This window comes from Protopterus annectens, chromosome 12.part0 (genome assembly GCF_019279795.1).
Source record: "Protopterus annectens isolate FY-2018-M chromosome 12.part0, PAN1.0, whole genome shotgun sequence".
NCBI classification, from domain to species: Eukaryota; Metazoa; Chordata; order Ceratodontiformes; family Protopteridae; genus Protopterus; species Protopterus annectens.
Genome location: NC_056746.1, coordinates 63,389,072 through 63,407,301, shown reverse-complemented (window position 1 = coordinate 63,407,301; position 18,230 = coordinate 63,389,072). Strand labels below are relative to the sequence as shown.

Below are 18,230 nucleotides of genomic sequence, written 5' to 3'. Positions count from 1 at the left end.
ATATATATATATATATATATCTATAGATATATAGATATATGTCTATATATATATATATATATATATATATATATATATATATATATATATATATAAATCCATGTATAGTAAACCTATATATATATATATATATATATATCTATATATATATATATATATATATATATGCCTGCATGCATATATATATATATATAGAGAGAGAGAGAGAGAGATAGATATATGTCTATATATATCTATATATATATATATATATATATATATATATATATATTTATATACAGATTGTGTTTTATATATATATATATATATATATATATATATATATATATATATATATATATATATAAATCCATGTGGGTGTATGGGATGTATGGCCTTAATCGCGCTTATCTATTGCTATGATGGCTTAGTGGTTAACTACTGTATTCTGTTGCTGGGCGGAACTTGGGCCGTTGGATCCAGAGTGTTTAAGGCACTTTAAAGTGGTTGTAAGCGGGTTTGTGCGACGGTAAGCACTGTTAACCTCTGGTTTCAGTTTCTAACACTCATTAGCTTCTACTTTGCTTACTCCATGTGGGCAATGCTTACCCTCATGCAAATGCACTTGGACACGCTTACCACTGCTTTTTTGTGCTTCAACCTTCTTACATGCGCCTTATTCATTATGACACTAACACTTCACATGTGCATTTCATGCAGTACTCCAGTTCAAGTTTAATTGTTATTCTGTAGGTTATACTGCAAAATGATGTAAAATTATGTTCATATACAGATTTCCCTTGGAAAATGATTTGTGCTGCAGTGGGACACGAACCGGGAATGCCTGTTTGTTAGGCGGATGCTCTAACCACTCCACTATTGCTGTGCTGCTTCATTTGCATATATATTCTATGTTATCCTCTTCAGCCTTTTCGGCTGCTTTAACCGTAGCTAGGCGATGGGCAAACCCGCGCACCTATGGTTAGCTGTACATGGGGTTTTAAAACAAATAAATAATAGGGTTTCTTCATTTTATTTGACTGCACTGTTGCTGTTGAACACACGGGGACTGTTGGTGGGGATATGCGGACACTTGTGAGCTGTCTTTCACATTTATTTACACATTCTTGTGATTTACTTTGCAGGGGTCTGTTTATTCTGAGAGCTCTGCTCTCAGACATGCCCCCTGCACTCATCCACGCTCCATGTAGCAACTGAAGTTAAGGCAGCACGCCTTCATTAAAATGCATGGCGCGCTGCCGTCCTCTTCAACTGCCGCTTCTGTGCAGTTCTAGATTAGTCCTGCACAGAAGATTAGTAAATCTGGGGGACTGTTTGTTGACTGTGTACTGGCACAGTGTATATACCTGACATCTGTCTCTTCATTTGCATATATATTCTATGTTATCCTTTTCAGCCTTTTTGGCTGCTTTAACCGTAGCTAGGCAATGGCCAACCCACGCACCTATGGTTAGCTGTACATGGGGTTTTAAAACAAATAAATAATAGGGTTTCTTCATTTTATTTGACTGCACTGTTGCTGTTGAACACACGGGGACTGTTGGTGGGGATATGCGGACACTTGTGAGCTGTCTTGCACATTTATTTACACATTCTTCTGTTTTACTTTGCAGGGGTGTGTTTATTCTGTGAGCTCTGCTCTCAGACATGCCTCCTGCAGTCGTCCATGCTCCATGTAGCAATTGGAGTTCAGGCAGCGCGCCTTCATTAAAATGCATGGCGCGCTGCCGTCCTCTTCAACTGCCGCTTCCGTGCAGCTCTAGATTAGTCCTGCACAAAAGATTAGTAAATCTGGGGGATCGTTTGTTGACTGTGTACTGGCACAGTGTATATACCTGACATCTGTCTCTTCATTTGCATATATATTCTATGTTATCCTCTTCAGCCTTTTCGGCTGCTTTAACCGTAGCTAGGCGATGGGCAAACCCGCGCACCTATGGTTAGCTGTACACGGGGTTTTAAAACAAATAAATAATAGGGTTTCTTTGTTTTATTTGACTGCACTGTTGCTGTTGAACACACGGGGACTGTTGGTGGGGATATGCAGACACTTTTGAGCTCTCTGGCACATTTATTTACGCATTCTTCTGTTTTACTTTGCAGGAGTGTGTTTATTCTGAGAGCTCTGCTCTCAGACATGCCCCCCTGTGCTCATCCACGCTCCATGTAGCAATTGGAGTTCAGGCAGCGCGCCTTCATTAAAATGCATGGCGAGCTGCCGTCCTCTTCAACCGCTGCTTCCGTGTAGTTCTAGATTAGTCCTGCACAGAAGATTAGTAAATCTGGGGGATTGTTTGTTGACTGTGTACTGGCACACTTTATATACCTGACATCTGTCTCTTCATTTCCATATATATTCTATGTTATCCTCTTCACCCTTTTCGGCTGCTTTTACCATAGCTAGGCGATGGGCAAACCCGCGCACCTATGGTTAGCTGTACGCGGGGTTTTAAAACAAATAAATAATAGGGTTTCTTCATTTTATTTGACTGCACTGATGCTGTTGAACACACGGGGACTGTTGGTGGGGATATGCGGATACTTGTGAGCTGTCTTGCACATTTATTTACATATTCTTCTGTTTTACTTTGCAGGGGTGTGTTTATTCTGAGAGCTCTGCTCTCAGACATGCCCCCTGCACTCGTCCACTCTCCATGTAGCAATTATAGTTCAGGTAGCGCGCCTTCATTAAAATGCATGGCGTGCTGCCGTCCTCTTCAACTGCCGCTTCCGTGCAGTCCTAGATTAGTGCTGCACAGAAGATTAGTAAATCTGGGGGATCGTTTGTTGACTGTGTACTGGCACAGTGTATATACCTGACATCTCTCTCTGATTTTCAAGGGTGTCCTTGATTTTAAGTCAAATTTTACCTCTGCCTTGTTAATCTCTATTAGAACTGGTGACTGCTGAAGAAAATGTGGCGAATTACACTTATTAATTAGAGTTACAGACTTCTTTTATTTCAGAAAATGTATATTAATGTACATTCTCTTATTATGTCAATATTTCAAGTTAATAGTTCTAATATTTGGAGTGTCCCATATTTCTGGATTTGTCCCTGATTCATTTTTCTTATATGTCCCTGATTGGTTGAGGGAGTGTATGGAGCACAGGTATATTGTAAGTTGGTATTTTGAGTGAAACATTTGACATTTCCGGATTTTGCATTCAGAATTTTGACAAAGTATATTAACATTAAATAATTTGCTGTGTGTGTATGTGTGTGTGGTCACTTTATATATATATATATATATATATATATATATATATAGAAAGAAAGAGATTGCTCTTCCTTCCACACACATTATTATTATTGTTGTTGTTTTGTTGTAGTTGTCATTACTATTTTCAGTGAACCTTACCTTGCCATCCTTTCTAGTGGCGGCCTACTAACAAATGTATTTTTGTATGGATGCATAATGATTGTTTTTGGATGCCAGTCCTGTCTTCCTAGACAGTCAACATCCCTATTTTGCTTGACTCTAGTGTGCGCGTGTGTGTGTTTATATTTGGAAGGTGGATTTTTTCTCTTTTGAATGTCCGTAGCAAAGCACAGCCGCATGAAGCTTACTGATACATTAAACAAGACACATTTCTACTCTTGAAGGTATTGCTACCCCTGCAAACTATTGATTGAATGCAATCTGATCCAGCAAGCGTGGTGTGCGCTTTAAATAGCGTACGGCATTGTTTTACCTTGGCTGTAAATAATGTTTCTATACTGCTAACGTATTAGTAGCAATTACGTTGTATCATTCTGCGTGTGGGGAAGTGCTAATCAGCAGAAAACGAATGCACGATGCAAATATCTTACTGCTTTTGATGAAATATTGCAATGATGGTGTAGTTTCAAAAGCGCAATAAAGAGCGTTATCCCTTTTTCACATACGTAGCAACCTGTCATATTATTGTCATAAACATATTACTTTTACTCTCTCGTAGGCGCTGCCGGTTATGTCGGAGTAGCACAATAATTGCAAAAGGGTGCATTTCGCAGTTAGCCATTACAGTGCATCGAGCTGAAATTAGTTGTCATATGTGTACTCGGATGACTATGCAAGGTGCCCTCTTCTGTCATGTGGTAGTATGTAATGCTTCAGAGAGCAAGGAAAGGACACAGGCTGTACAGGAGACAGAATATCCCACACTTCATTGGGCAAATGCTTTAAAAGAAACGGAGGGGGTTAGCATCAAGACTATGTTTTGAACCTCTGCCTACGTCACATTTTCTCTTTCTTTGATATTTGGCTAATTCCAAGTGGAATCACGGGGCGCGAGCTTGTTTACCTTACTAAGCATTTTATTAGTTTCCTGTAGACCCCTGCTTTTTTGCTTCTCTCTGCAAACCGGACTCTAGGTGCATCTTACACCTGATAGGAATGACTGTGTAGCAGGCAAAAGCTGCAGGGGTGAGCGAGCGCACAGCACGCCCGACAGATGTCTCGAGTCATTGATATTGCCAGCACGTGGGTACCGTTCGCTGTTCTCCCTTACCTCTCTCGTGCTCTCCTGGTGAGGAAACAGGAGGTACTTTGCAGCCAACAATGAAATCTTGGCAGCTAATTGCAGTCGTGGGAGATGCCCTTCAGGTAAGGCAGAAGGGGAAGGTTTAAACAATTTTAAGTGTGGTGAACTGAGGGGACACAAAGAGGAAAGGCAGTTTTTTTGCGAGCAAGGCAAAGCTGAGGCATACAACCCAACCCACACTATTCAGTGATGCTTTCGGAAGCAAATTGACACCGCTTGGCCACTGTTATTTTTTGTGCCTTCATTTCTCACGTTAATGAAGAAAGGTTAGTGCTTGCATGTGTCTTCTAGCTGTGATAAGAATATGAATTTCTGCAGCGAAGTTCTTGGCGAAAATAGCAGATCAGCATTTTCACTAACTGTGCTTAAGTGAAGCTATGCTCTAAACAGTGAATTATGTTTATTTTTACACTTTCAAGGCAGAACTCTGTAAGGGCTGTGCATGTGATTCGGTAAACAAAAAAAACAGTTATCTGAAACTGTGCGCACTTTGTCAGTGCAATGTGTTATATAACTAGGGTAGTAGAGAAGAGAGCAACTATTTGATTTGTTTTGTCTGAAGTCTGTTACAAAAACCCGTTGATATTTTTCCTGATTACCAAAATATTTATTTTTTATTGGTATGGATTGCTTTGGGATACTTCGTCAGGCGGCCTTAAATCTGGGTACTACATTGGATGTGTGTACTATATCAGTTATATTCCAGTCATCTTTCAGAGCAACCTACTAATGAAAACTTCACCTCTGCTACATACTGAGCAGTTCTTGTTGAAATGTGAAATCACAAAATAGGACCACAATGAGCAGCATTCACGTAACTTGCTTACATGTAGATGTGTATGAAACTTCATGTATTATTTTCTGCCAATAAACATAGGCTTTCCACTTCAAGTGACTTGTTATTTTTCAGTATGCCTTTGTGTATTGGGCAATTGGTGGGTACTGTAGGCAGGGGTGTGGGGAAGCTGCACTTTGCAATATAATGCATTTTGTTTTCTTGAAATACAGGAAGCTTGTAATCTATATGAGGAATCCAAGTTACTTACAAAAATAGTTTCTGAACAGACATACTTTTTACAGAAGTTAATTGACATTTTCATGATTTTATAATAGGAGGGAGGGCAGATTCTATTTACCTTATTTGTCCATCTTTGACTTAAATGTATATTTTTGCATGAAGTGTGACAAGTGTAGATGTCTAATGTATATTTTTCTGTGAGATGTGTACATGTTTATAACACTATGGTTTTATACTATGAGGCAATTTAAATGAGAGCTTAACACAGTTGTACCCTTCTACGCTTTATAATTTGTAATATCCTGACTCTTCTCGCATATCAGGTACTCCAGTATTAAAATAAGGCTTATTTTTTCCTGTGTTGTCATTTCATAGTGAATAAACCAGGCCTGGAAGCTTCATATAGAAACATGAAACATTGATACTAGTAGAAAAACACAGTTAGTCTGTTATGTTTTTAAAATTAACCATATGATATTGAAAGCCTTAGGATTATTTCTGATTGTTTTCATTGTACATAGTTTAGTTTGGAACCATACATAGTTCTTAAGTAACATTTTGTACTCAGTCTGGTATAATACAATTTAAAAATGTAAGTATGCACCCATTAAATTATTCATTGTGTGTGTGTGTGTGTGTGTGGGGGGGGGGGGCACTGTGATTTTATTTTCAAGTTGCAAAACAACAGAACCATGAACATCTAATAATATAAGATCCATAGTGAATATTGATGTTTGTGAGGAGAAAACATGAGCAAGTAAATGAACCATCCTCAGTTCTTGCAGAGGAATGCTATTGTCAGCAAGTTTTCTTAGGATATTTGGAATGACTGTTGTCTACATTTCTAAACGCAAATGGAGACTTTGAATTAACTGGTGTTCAAAGGTCTATCTCTAGTTCTTCTTTGAAACCTGTTCATTAAAAGAATGCTGCATGTTAATCAACTTATACAAAATTGTGTGCTAAATAAAGTCACCTGAGCATTGCATCATCTATGCATAACTATAACACTAATAAAAAGGCTTGGCTAATATGATTTTATTCCACTTGAAGAAAAAATATATTTAATGCATGCTTTCAGTTTATTCATCTTTAAAAGTAACTATGTATGTTATAAGCTCAAAATCCCTGTGGACCTTAAATTCCTAATTGCTTCAAAGTTAAGTTGAGGAAAAATCTGTCTCTTGCTTCCCTGTGGATGACAATGTCACTATTTACAATTTGTTATGGAAGGCTTTTGTCAGGCTTTGCGAGAAAGACAAGGACATCCAAGTGAGGTGACAGATTCAATCTCAGTTGCTATTCTGCTTACGTAAAACAACTGTATTGCTGTCCCAGTAGACCTGTGAATTCAGTGAGGCAGATGGAGTCACATAATCTACTTCTCAAGGAAAAATTCAGCCAAAACATTTTGGAAGGGGTGTCCCAGTTATATCCTGTAGTCTGGGTTTTAGTAAATATATACCATAGGTGGTCCTTCCTTAGAGTCCAGGAAGCCCCCCCCCCTTTTATCATTTTGGGAGGAAATGATTAAACTGCTTAAGGATTGTACTAGAAAATTGAACACTTATGATGGGGGTTTGTATAACTTCTTGCTGTTTGGAAGATCTGATAGATATTCATTTTGAACAACTAACATGAGCATTTTGATGTAAAATGCCATATAGGAAACATATTTCTGTTTAAAGTGTACAAACAAACATTTTTTTTGTTATGAAAAAGGAAAGTAGTATTAGTCTGCTATATTTTCAAATTTGTATATAGTTAGTCTTGTATTTTCAGTCATTATTTGAAATGTATGGCCACATCACTATGTATGTTGAATAGTCATAATAAGGCGAACCATATTAAAAACTAATACAGTTTTTCTTCCTTTTTCCTCTCAAGTTCCAAGAGAACACCATATGATACAGAGTAAGGACTAATGTTCTGTTAATGCTACTGCATATAATTTTTGTGTTATTATATGAGTTATTATATGTGTTATTATATGAGACATTCTCAAAAGAGATTTCAGAAGCAGCCAGAACATTTTTTTTTCATAGACTAAGTCTCAAACAGTTCGTGCAATGCTATTTTCAACTAAAAGTTTGTTTTTTGTTCTGGTCTACTCAGTGTACACTGAATGTTGAGTAGAAACATATAAATACAATAGTAAATAAGGAAGTCTTGGTCTTTTATGGTAAAACACCCTCTGTTATAGCGGTGTTATAACAAAGCAGTACTGAAAACATAATACAAAGGCATAGTAGACAGTAAGCACAATAATAGGTTGCAATGCTTGTCCATATTAGGTACGTACTGCTCAGTTTTGTTGCTGAAGTAATACAGATTCCAGCTGCATTTAGCAAGTGGAGTATTGATGTAATGTTAGCATTTACCACAACACAAAGATTGTGGTATAGAACTTTGCAATAATTTTTAAGACTAGCTCACAAACAAAGGTTTTATATTCCTATATATGTTGACAGCTTGTCCTGCATGTTACATGACCTACACCCTCCTGAATAAAGCTACTGGCAAATCATAACACTTATTGTCTGCTAACTTGTATCAGGTGATTGCTGTTCAGACAATGTGTCTTCCCTGAAGGCTACTGATAGTGTGGTAAACTAGAAAATCTTGGAATGGCAAGCATAAAGTCCAAGTAGGCACAGCACTTTGAAAATGTGACCAGTTAACTTGTGTCTTTTTAAAGCAGTGTGGACAGTTTGGTGCATTCTCAGCTGGAGGCTGTGTTGCTTCTCACAAATGTTCTGAAACCCCTTTTATGTCAGTTTTCTATCAATACAGTGACTATAGCCCTAATAAACCATTCAGTATCAAGTGTCTTTTAAATAGTTGTCAGTAAACATAGTGGTAGATGCGTTATTTGAGGAGTGTTGAACAAAAACACTCAACATATACATTTGGACAACAAATCTGCACTGCAGTCCCTTCACAAACTATAAAATCAGAAGTTCCTTCTGTTCTTTTAGGTTTTACTTTTCAGATAGACACCTAGGAGGCCAGGTGTGTCATTAATGCTTCCCTAATGTAAATCTTTCTGACAAGCACTATATATTGTTTAGAGGATTATAACACTATTTTTACTCCTGTCTTTCTTTTTCTCTTTCTTTCATTATTTCTGTTTTTTTTTCTATTGTTTCTTTATTTTTGTGAAGTAAGCTGTGTTTATATTTCTATTCACAATCCTCTAAGAGGAAGCCAATGATTTGTTTATGACTATATGTCTTATACTGTATAAATACTTTTATTCTAAATGTTATTCTCAATATTATATTATGTATATTTATTGTCTGACTACCTTTGTGCAACCAAAATATTTTTAATATGTTTCTAGTTTCCTAAAGATTGCAAAATAATGAAGCTTATTGTATTGCTTGATTTTTTTTTGTTTTAACTGATCATTTTGCATAAAAGCAAGTGTTTTGTCATGCACAGAGTATATCATCTATATTCAAAATGCTAATAATTCTTGAAAACCTAAATTGACCAGTGAAGCATAGATCAGCAAGGTCAGTCTTGGGAGTTGCGTAAAATTAGTTTCTCATGTGTAGCAGGTTTAGCCTATCCATCATGTTCAACCTATGTCCTGTTATTTCCAGCTATTGTACTGGTAGTCATATTTCATTGCTCGACTTGTATATGTGCATGCATGAATAGAGGTTTTGTGAGAGTGTGCGTGTCTGTGTGTGTGTGTGTGTGTGTGTGTGTGCGTGCGCGCATGTGTGTGTGTGTGTGTTTGTGTGTGTTTGTGTGTGTGCGTATGTATGTGTTGCTAAGGAGGTGATTTGTTCACACACTCTAATTCACTCCAAGTCTTTTGATTATATTTTCTGGTAAAGCAAAATTAAATTACTTTATGAAATTCATTAGGTTAACCACAGAGAAATGAAAGTCCTTCCTATTGTGTGTTTTTATTTTTAATTGTATGGTGACCTTTGGTGCTAATTTGTTAATTCTTAAATGTCTGCAGTGAGAAATTGTTTAAGGGTATATTAACAAAAAGATCAGATAATATTCACAACCACAGCATATTTCATTTTATTAGAACTTTTTTGTAACAAATCTTATTTTTATCTCTTGTGATGTATAAGATCCTGGTAAAAACATGCAATCAATATTTATTTTTGTTTGTTTGTTTATTTATGTATGTATTTTTGTTATGGCAATGACGATAGTTGGGCTTTATGGTAAATATAATTAATGAGACAAATAAGTGATCCACAATCAACAATGCTAGCACAGGTGCAGACTGTTGCTTTACAGTCTGACTTTAGTATTTTTGCTGAGAAGTGTTCCAGTCCAGAGATACAGAAGCAAGCACATCTGTATGCATACATGGACACATATGCAAGTGTTATATATAAGATAAACAGGGTTCATTGATTTTTGATGTTAGTTACTATCTCTAAAGGCAACTAACCATAGTTTCTCTACCTTTGTTACCTTTATTAAAAACTTCCTATTTTAGTTAGATGATATGCTACAGATATGCGGCAGAGAGCCACCTAGCGATGCAATCCTTGGCTCTAGATTATTGTCACTGATGAAGTGACCCCCCAGCCCCATGTGCAAAAATGTGAAAAAGGGGCTGTGGATTGATGGATGGATAGATGGATGGATGGATGCATGGATACACTACATAGATCATGGCTTCCAGGACCTTGAGGTTCTCTCTCAGCCACCTGCAAATAATATAGTTTTTACTGAACATGGATGAAAATTAATACCAGTGCCCTTCTTTAACCCTGAAAAGCTTTTATGCATTTTTATTTCATGGATTTTTATATATATATATATATATATATATATATATATATATATATCTTCCATACATTTATTTAGCTAAACCAGTTTTGTCTCATTATATCATTTTACTATCATTTTTATTAGTCACACAGGGAAACCAGTTATGTGTGGGCGATCAGTTGAGTGAAACTCAAAAAGTCATTACATGAAGGTCAGTGGCATTTTGGAGATTTTCTCCCTGGATCTCTGCTGAAAATGGGCTTCTACCCAGTCGGGCTGTCCAGTTAATCAAATATCAATTAATAAATAAAATAAATAAATGTAATCATAGCAGTCAGACTTGCAAAACAGTGATAGTGGGATTGTTATATTTTGATAACTTTCTCTCTCTTCTCCAAGTTTGTGCAGTGTCAGAATTAGTGTCTGTATCTATATCTATCTGTGTATGTATATGTATGTATGTATAAACATACACATACACACACACACACATATATAAATGTAAATATATATATATATAATGCTACAGCAGAAATGACTGAGATCTGTCTTTCTTCAAGAATGACAGAGCACAATAGATGAGAGATTTCTATTTTTAGTAATACTTGAAGTAGCTAATAAGCTACAGTGAGTATCTATTAATCACAGTAATATAATTTTATGCTTTCCACAGTGACTGCCAATCTCTTAATATTTGACACTTGATGAAAAAAAAGCAGGTTATTAATTCACATGGGACTTTATGCCCACCCTTTATGCACTCTCGTATCTATATCCAGACTCTAACACACGGAGAAACAGAATTTTCCCACTGTGGCAAATTAATACTCCAGGTGCAGAAATCAGTGATTTGTGGTTCACTGAGACTAACTTACTATACAAGCACAGAGATAGTGTACTATTAACTCCCATCCCCCACCCCTGCAAAAAATGTGCAAAACACAGCTTCTGTATTTTAGGATAAAACTCTGGGAATCATTACCCCTACAGTCCTACAGTTAAGGGATAATCCATCCATCCATCCTCAACTCCTTTTCCCATTTTTGCACATGGGCCCAGTGGTCACTTGAGTCCACCGCCGGGTGGCTAGCCCTTCCATGGTAGTTCATTTGTACCACTCACTCACACACACACTCTCACCTACACCAAATTAGAGTGTCCAATCCACCAGCTGCATGTCTTTGGAATGTGGGAGGAAACCAGAGCACCCAGAGAAAACCCACATGACCACAAGGAGGACATGCAGACTCTGCACAGAAGGCACCCCAGCCAAGAATCGAACTAGAGAACCTTTTGCTGTGAGGCACTAACTGCTGCACCATCACGGCTGCACTAAGGGATAATGTCTCACAAGAAACTCTGGATTCATCGCAAAAAACCTCTTCAAAGAAGTCAATGGCAAGTGCTTTTCTTCAGGCCGCATTGTCTAACTTATCCCCCCTTGGCTCCCCTTCATATTATTTTCCGCTGTAGACTAGTTTTAGGATAGGTCTTTATGTCTGATCTGTCCCCTTGTTCTTTTTTCACTGAGAATTTTACTAATGAAGACTGGAGTTATATTTATCAGAAAGTTGATATGATTACACTGCCTATATGATTTTTGTCTTCTCTGTTGTAAATGTTATATATTTTTAAAATTTTCTTAACCCCTTTATGCATACTCATTATTTCTGTGCATATTCTATTCAAAGAAGATTGACTTTTTTTTATTTCATAGATTTCTCTGTTACGTCTCAGGGCAAGACTGAAGTGGGTCCACTGTGATCAATGCACTTCTCTGGTTAACAAATATAAATAAATTAATTAATAAATAAATGTTTGTTGCATGAACTTTTTGTGGCTGCAAAGATGCTAGAAAGTACATTTTGGCTTTTGCCATTGTGGAAAAACAAAAAAATGGCGTTGTTTGATCTAAAAATGTTTATATCAGTTTTTAAATGCATTCAGACTGGCTTTCACTCTGAGGAGATGAACATGAATGCACCAAAGTTCAGAATCGCTGAACTACATTCGCCAAAACATCTTGCTAAAAATCACTTTATATGTGTTTTTGATGGAGGGCGGAAGCCCTCCTGCATCCACCATGTGGGTGACAAGCCACCCATACCCCCCAAAGAGAATCACTTTTGACACAACTCGACCCAGGTGATTTACTGTTGAGGGTGAATTAATGTTTGGGCAGTCAAAGCCTGAGAGTTCATGCTTCCTGCACAAGTAGGTTACCCTTCAGACAGATATGAAGTCAGTCTGAGCTATGCAAAAATGTGTCCAAATTTGAAGGCAAATATGGTGTGATCATTAGATAAGGTATCCTGAATATTATTAGTCTTTGTTTCTAAATTAAACAATGTCATATTCTGTCCCTGGGAAGTATGTCTTTAGGAGTTTGTCTGTTATCCATTTTGTTATTCTGTGCGGTATTGAATTCTGTGAGGCTTTCAAATGAAAGTTCTAAAATAACATTTCAGCTATATGCAGGGTTTAATACACTAAGAAGTACCATTTTTTAACTAAACATAAATTATGTTTTTAACTCTGCAAAAGGAAGATAATGCAATATTCCTTTAGAATATGCCATGGAAAGTGTAATGACATTGAAACAACATTAAAACATGATTTTAAATCTAGCCTGGTATAACATTACATTATGGGGTTAATTCCTGCACTGAATACAAGTTCCTTTATTATTCTTGATCAGGATATTTTATTCATATTTCTTGAATTCTTTTCAAGATACATTCCTAATCCCTTTCTTTTGAATGCTTTTGAGTTTAGGTTTTGCATAGCAGGTGGTGGCTGGGTTTGGCATAACAGTTAAGGTCTTCATGTCATCGATACAAAGTACAGTGCTTGAGTCTAATCTCAGATTATTGGATAAGCTTAAAATGGGCCTTCAGGGTAGCTATTCTAGCATTCACCTAAAAACCTATGACAGCACCATATATGAAAATATATTAAGAAGTAACTTGCAAATATGCTACAGTACATGAAGCCATTGATTTTAACCATTGTTATTGTGTTGGTGAATAAGTAAAATCTCAGTGCATGAAGAAGGCATGCCACAAACAAAATAAAAATAAAATGCTATTCTTTAATGAAATAAAACATAGACTCCCATAAAACGATGGCCATACAAAGAATGAAAAGCGCTTTCAGCTATTAGCCTTCTTCAGTTCGCATGAATCTTTGCATTAAAAATGTTGAATTAAAGTGTGTCTCCTCCAATCCACATACAAGTTCCTTACACACCTCCTATTAAAGCCAATCATCACGTAAAGCAGGGACAAGCCCCATTTATCTATTTAACAACCAGGCACCTGTTTTTTAACACAGGTTTTAATGGAACCATTGCATTCAAACCTGGTGATTTGTGGGCTTTTAAGTTCATAATCCATTTTATTTCTTTTGTTTCTGTTAGATTTTTTATGTCACCCCCTCTATGACTCTGTGGAATAAGTTCTATAACTTGAAAGAGAAATGTATGTGTGGGAAAATTTTTAACGTGGCTCGCTAAGCTGTTCTGTGTGTGTAGATGTTCTGTATTACGTAGATGTCTGAGAATACAGTCTTTGAACCATTGATCCGTTTTGCCTACATAAAAGGCAAAACACTGTTGGCAGGTATCAATATAAACCAAATGTTGGCTATTGCAAGTTGAGGACAACCACAACCGGAAATGATAATATTTTCCTATGTTTGGATGTTTGAAGCTCGAGGCTTGATTAATTTATGGACAAACTTTACATATTCCACATTTCTTGGTTCCTGAATTATTTTCCATGGGTTTAATCATAAAACTGTCCTTACTGCAGAGTAGTCGTTTCAGGTTCTTCCTGTTCTTGAATGTAAATCTGGGTTGATCACACACCAGTTCTTTTATCTTTTCATCTTCCATTAATATGGGACAATACTTTTTGACTACTTCACATATCTGTGTACTATGTGAACTGTAGGTGAGAGTACATTTTAGATGCTGAGTTGCCGTTTCAGTTCTGTTTAATTGTACTACGTCAGTTATTAATTCATTGTAGCAAGGACTCCCTTTGGCATTCTTTAAGATGTTTAAATCCACAGGCATATTTAAGTCCTTCTCTTTGTAGCTATGTCTCTGTAGATGTCCTTTCAGCAAATCACATTATTTTCTGAAAGTTTCTTCCTCTGTACATAGCCTGGAAATGCACATTGCTTGGTTGCCCATTATGTTTTTATAAATACGTCTTGGGTGCATACTTTGTCGATGTTAATTATGGTTCCTCCAAGTATCTTTGCTGTGTAATTCTGTACAAAAGCCTTGTTCTTGAGAATACTTCAATTTTACATCCAAAAATTCAATTTCTTTGTCAGAATAGTTAACTGTAAACCTAAAGAAATCCGTTGATGAATGCAAATAGTCAACAAATTACTTTAATTCATTTTCCTCTCCAATCCACACAATCAGTATATCATCAACAAAACGTCCGTAATATAAAAAGTGTCTCAACGATGGATTACTAGAATGTAATACTTTTTATTGTTCCCATTGTGCAAGGACCATATTTGAATAGGTATTAGCACAAGGTGTGCCGATGACTACACCCCATGTTTGTAAATAGCACATATTCCCATATAAGAATATGTTGTCATGTAGGATAATTTCCAGGAGGTAACAAACAAGATCAACATTAAACCTCATCTCTCTAGCAAGAGCTGTTATAGATTCAATCCCATATTCGTGTGGAATAACTGTAAAAAGATTGTTGACATCCAGAGTCACTAGTAGCAAATGGGTTCCATTCTTCAAGTTCTTCATTTTGTTTGATAGATCTTTTAACAAATTCCCAGTATCCTTAATAACTGTGCCTATATTGACTAAATGTGATTTTATCTCATTCTCCACAAACATAGAGAGAGGCTGTGTCACCCAACCACGTCCTGCGACAATCGGATGTAGAGGTGGATCTGTTGGGTCTTTGTGCACTTTTGGTAGCCTACTAATGATGGGAATGGTTGGATGAGCAACACTGAAAAAGTCATATAATTCTAGACTAATTCTTCTTTCCATTAATAGCTCATAGAGGTCCTCATTCACCTGCTTTATCATTTTTTCTTGAATTTGTTTTGATATGACCCGATAGGTTTATGAATCTTGTAGTATAAATCATTTTGCGTTTGTACCAATCTGCATCCATCACCACTAATGCGCCACCTTTATCTGCCAGTTTAAAGACTAGATCTTGTCTTTCTTGTAGCTTCCTTAATGCGTCTCTCTCACCTTGAGTCATATTCACAAACTGTTTCCCTTTCCTCTGATTTTCTCTTAACTTAGCAACTTCAGTTTCACATAAATGAATAAAGGTTTCCACTGTTGGATGATTAGCAGGCACAAACAAACTTGGTTTCTTATATGTCACTTGTGAAGAGATGTTATTATTGTCTCCAAAAATTGTTTTCAATGTTAATTTCCTTCCAAACATCTTAATATCAATACAAAATTCACTTAAATCTGAAGACAATGATGGAATCAATGTTAGTCCCTTCGATAAAATATTAGTACTTTCAGCATCTAAATGCACACTTGGCAAATTAATAACCAAAGTCTGTTCATCTGCATTTACTGTTAAAATTTCTTTCTCTTGCATTCCTGACTCTGCATTTGTCTGTTTCCCCTTATGTTTTCTTTTATTGGGACCGGAAACTGGTAGAAAAAAAGGTGCATGATTAGCTCCATCTTTCGGTTTGGTGCCCGTAGAGGTACTAGCTGTAACCTCTGCTGTAACATTCTTTGCTTTAAAATCAAATATTCTAGCTGCAACATTGAGTGTACAATTTCCCTTAGTATCATTACTAGTTGAAATCTGTAATGGCAAATTATTAACATTGTTAACTGCAGTAACTGATATTGATTGCTCAGCTGTATCTTATGTAATTTTATTAGTAGTATCAAATATATTTTGCCTGTATTCCCTCGGCCACTCAAAGTTATTCCCTTCTTTGAAATCCTTATAATCTCGTATTAATTTTTTTATCTTCTGAGCTTTAAGTTTACTATCATAGGTAGATAACCTTTGTTGCAATGCTTCTAGTTTATTCATACTGGGTTCGGATAACTCCAAACCTTCCAATTCAGTTTGCTTTAGTCTAATCAAATCAGCTGCTTGCTCTTCTTCCTGTTTGAAATGCTCTATTAATAAACGTAAATAACTAAAGCCCGTTTCTAAGTTTATATTTTGTCATCTATCTAATAATTCAGGGCGGCTGTTTCCATGTATAGGTAAACATTTAACTCTCATACCTCACGGGATGATTTTATGTTGCAGGCACGTTTCAAAATGAAAACGTTGCCATAACAGTCTCTTTAAATGAAAAGCCGCATCTTCAAGTTCCTTGTATATCTTTTCAAAATTCTCTGTTAAACCTGTTTCACATAAGTCCACCGTAATACCAGTTTCCGGATTAAAATGCAAGAGGGGATTCGCCGAATCTCCTATAAAACCTGTAACTGCTTTGCTTTTCATTAAATCCTTGTCGTTAGCAGTGTCAGCCATGTGCAATAAGGGAAAACAAATAAAACACCAAGAGAAAAATATCCCTTTTTTGCTAAAGGTGCTCTGATAAAAATGTGAAGTGAATAAATAAAATCTCAGTGCATGAAGAAGGCATGTCACAAACAAAATAAAAATAAAATGCTATTCTTTAATGAAATAAAACATAGACTCCCATAAAACAATGGCCATGCAAAGAATGAAAAGTGCTTTCAGCTGTTAGCCTTCTTCAGTTCGTATGAATCTTTGTATAAAAAAATGGTGAATTAAAGTGTGCCTCCTCCAATCAACATACAAGTTCTTTACACACCTCCTATTAAAGCCAATCATCACGTAAAGCAGGGACAAGCCTCATTTATCTATTTAACAACCAGGCGCCTGTTTTTTAACACAGGTTTTAATGGAACCATTGCATTCAAACCTGGTGATTTGTGGGCTTTTAAGTTCTTTTTATGTCATCCCCTCTATGACTCTGTGGAATAAGTTCTATAACTTGAAAGAGAAATGTATGTGTGGGAAAATTTTTAACGTGGCTCGCTAAGCTGTTCTGTGTGTGTAGATGTACTATATTACGTAGATGTCTGAGAATACGGTCTTTAAGCCATTGATCCGTTTTGCCTACATAAAAGGCAAAACACTGTTGGCAGGTAGCAATATAAACCAAATGCTGGCTATTGCAAGTCGCGGATAACCGGAAATGATAATATTTTCCTGTGTTTGGATGTTTGAAGCTCGAGACTTGATTAATATATGGACAAACTTTACAGCTTCCACATTTCTTGGTTCCTGAGTTATTTTCCATGGGTTTAATCATAAAACCATCCTTACTGCAGAGTAGTCATTTCAGGTTCTTCCTGTTCTTGAATGTAAATCTGGGTTGATCACCCACCAGTTCTTTTATCTTTTCATCTTCTGTTAATATGGGCCAATACTTTTTGACTACTTCACATATCTGTGTACTATGTGAACTGTAGGTGAGAGTACATTTTAGATGCTGAGTTGCCATTTCAGTTCTGTTTAATTGTACTATGTCAGTTATTAATTCATTGTAGTAAGGACTCCCTTTGGCATTCCTTAAGATGTTTAAATCAACAGGCATATTTAAGTCCTTCTCTTTGTGGACACATCTCTGTAGATTTCCTTTCAGCAAATCACATTCTTTCCTGAAAGTTTTTTCCTCTGTATATAGCCTGGAAATGTGCATTGCTTGGTTGCCCATTATGTTTTTATAAATATGTCTTGGGTGCATACTTTGTCAATGTAAATAATGGTTCCTCCAAGTATCTTTGCAGTGTAATTTTGTACATAAGCCTTGTTCTTGAGAATACTTCAATTTTACAAAAAAAAAAAATTCAATTTCTTTGTCAGAATAGTTAACTGTAAACCTAAGGAAATCCGTTGATGAATGC

At 36.4% G+C, this 18,230-nt stretch overlaps 1 long non-coding RNA gene across 2 annotated transcripts in view; it reads left to right on the top strand.

Moving 5' to 3' along the window:
- The first annotated feature begins 3,526 nt into the window (after positions 1-3,526).
- LOC122816351 overlaps positions 3,527-18,230 on the top strand; it is a 2,791,022-nt gene continuing 2,776,318 nt past the window's right edge. Inside the window, exon 1 of one of the 2 annotated variants that reach the window (XR_006367076.1) lies at positions 3,527-4,793. This is a non-coding gene — a long non-coding RNA (uncharacterized LOC122816351). The remainder of the gene's footprint in view (positions 4,794-18,230) is intronic. The other variant, XR_006367075.1, reaches the window with a different exon arrangement.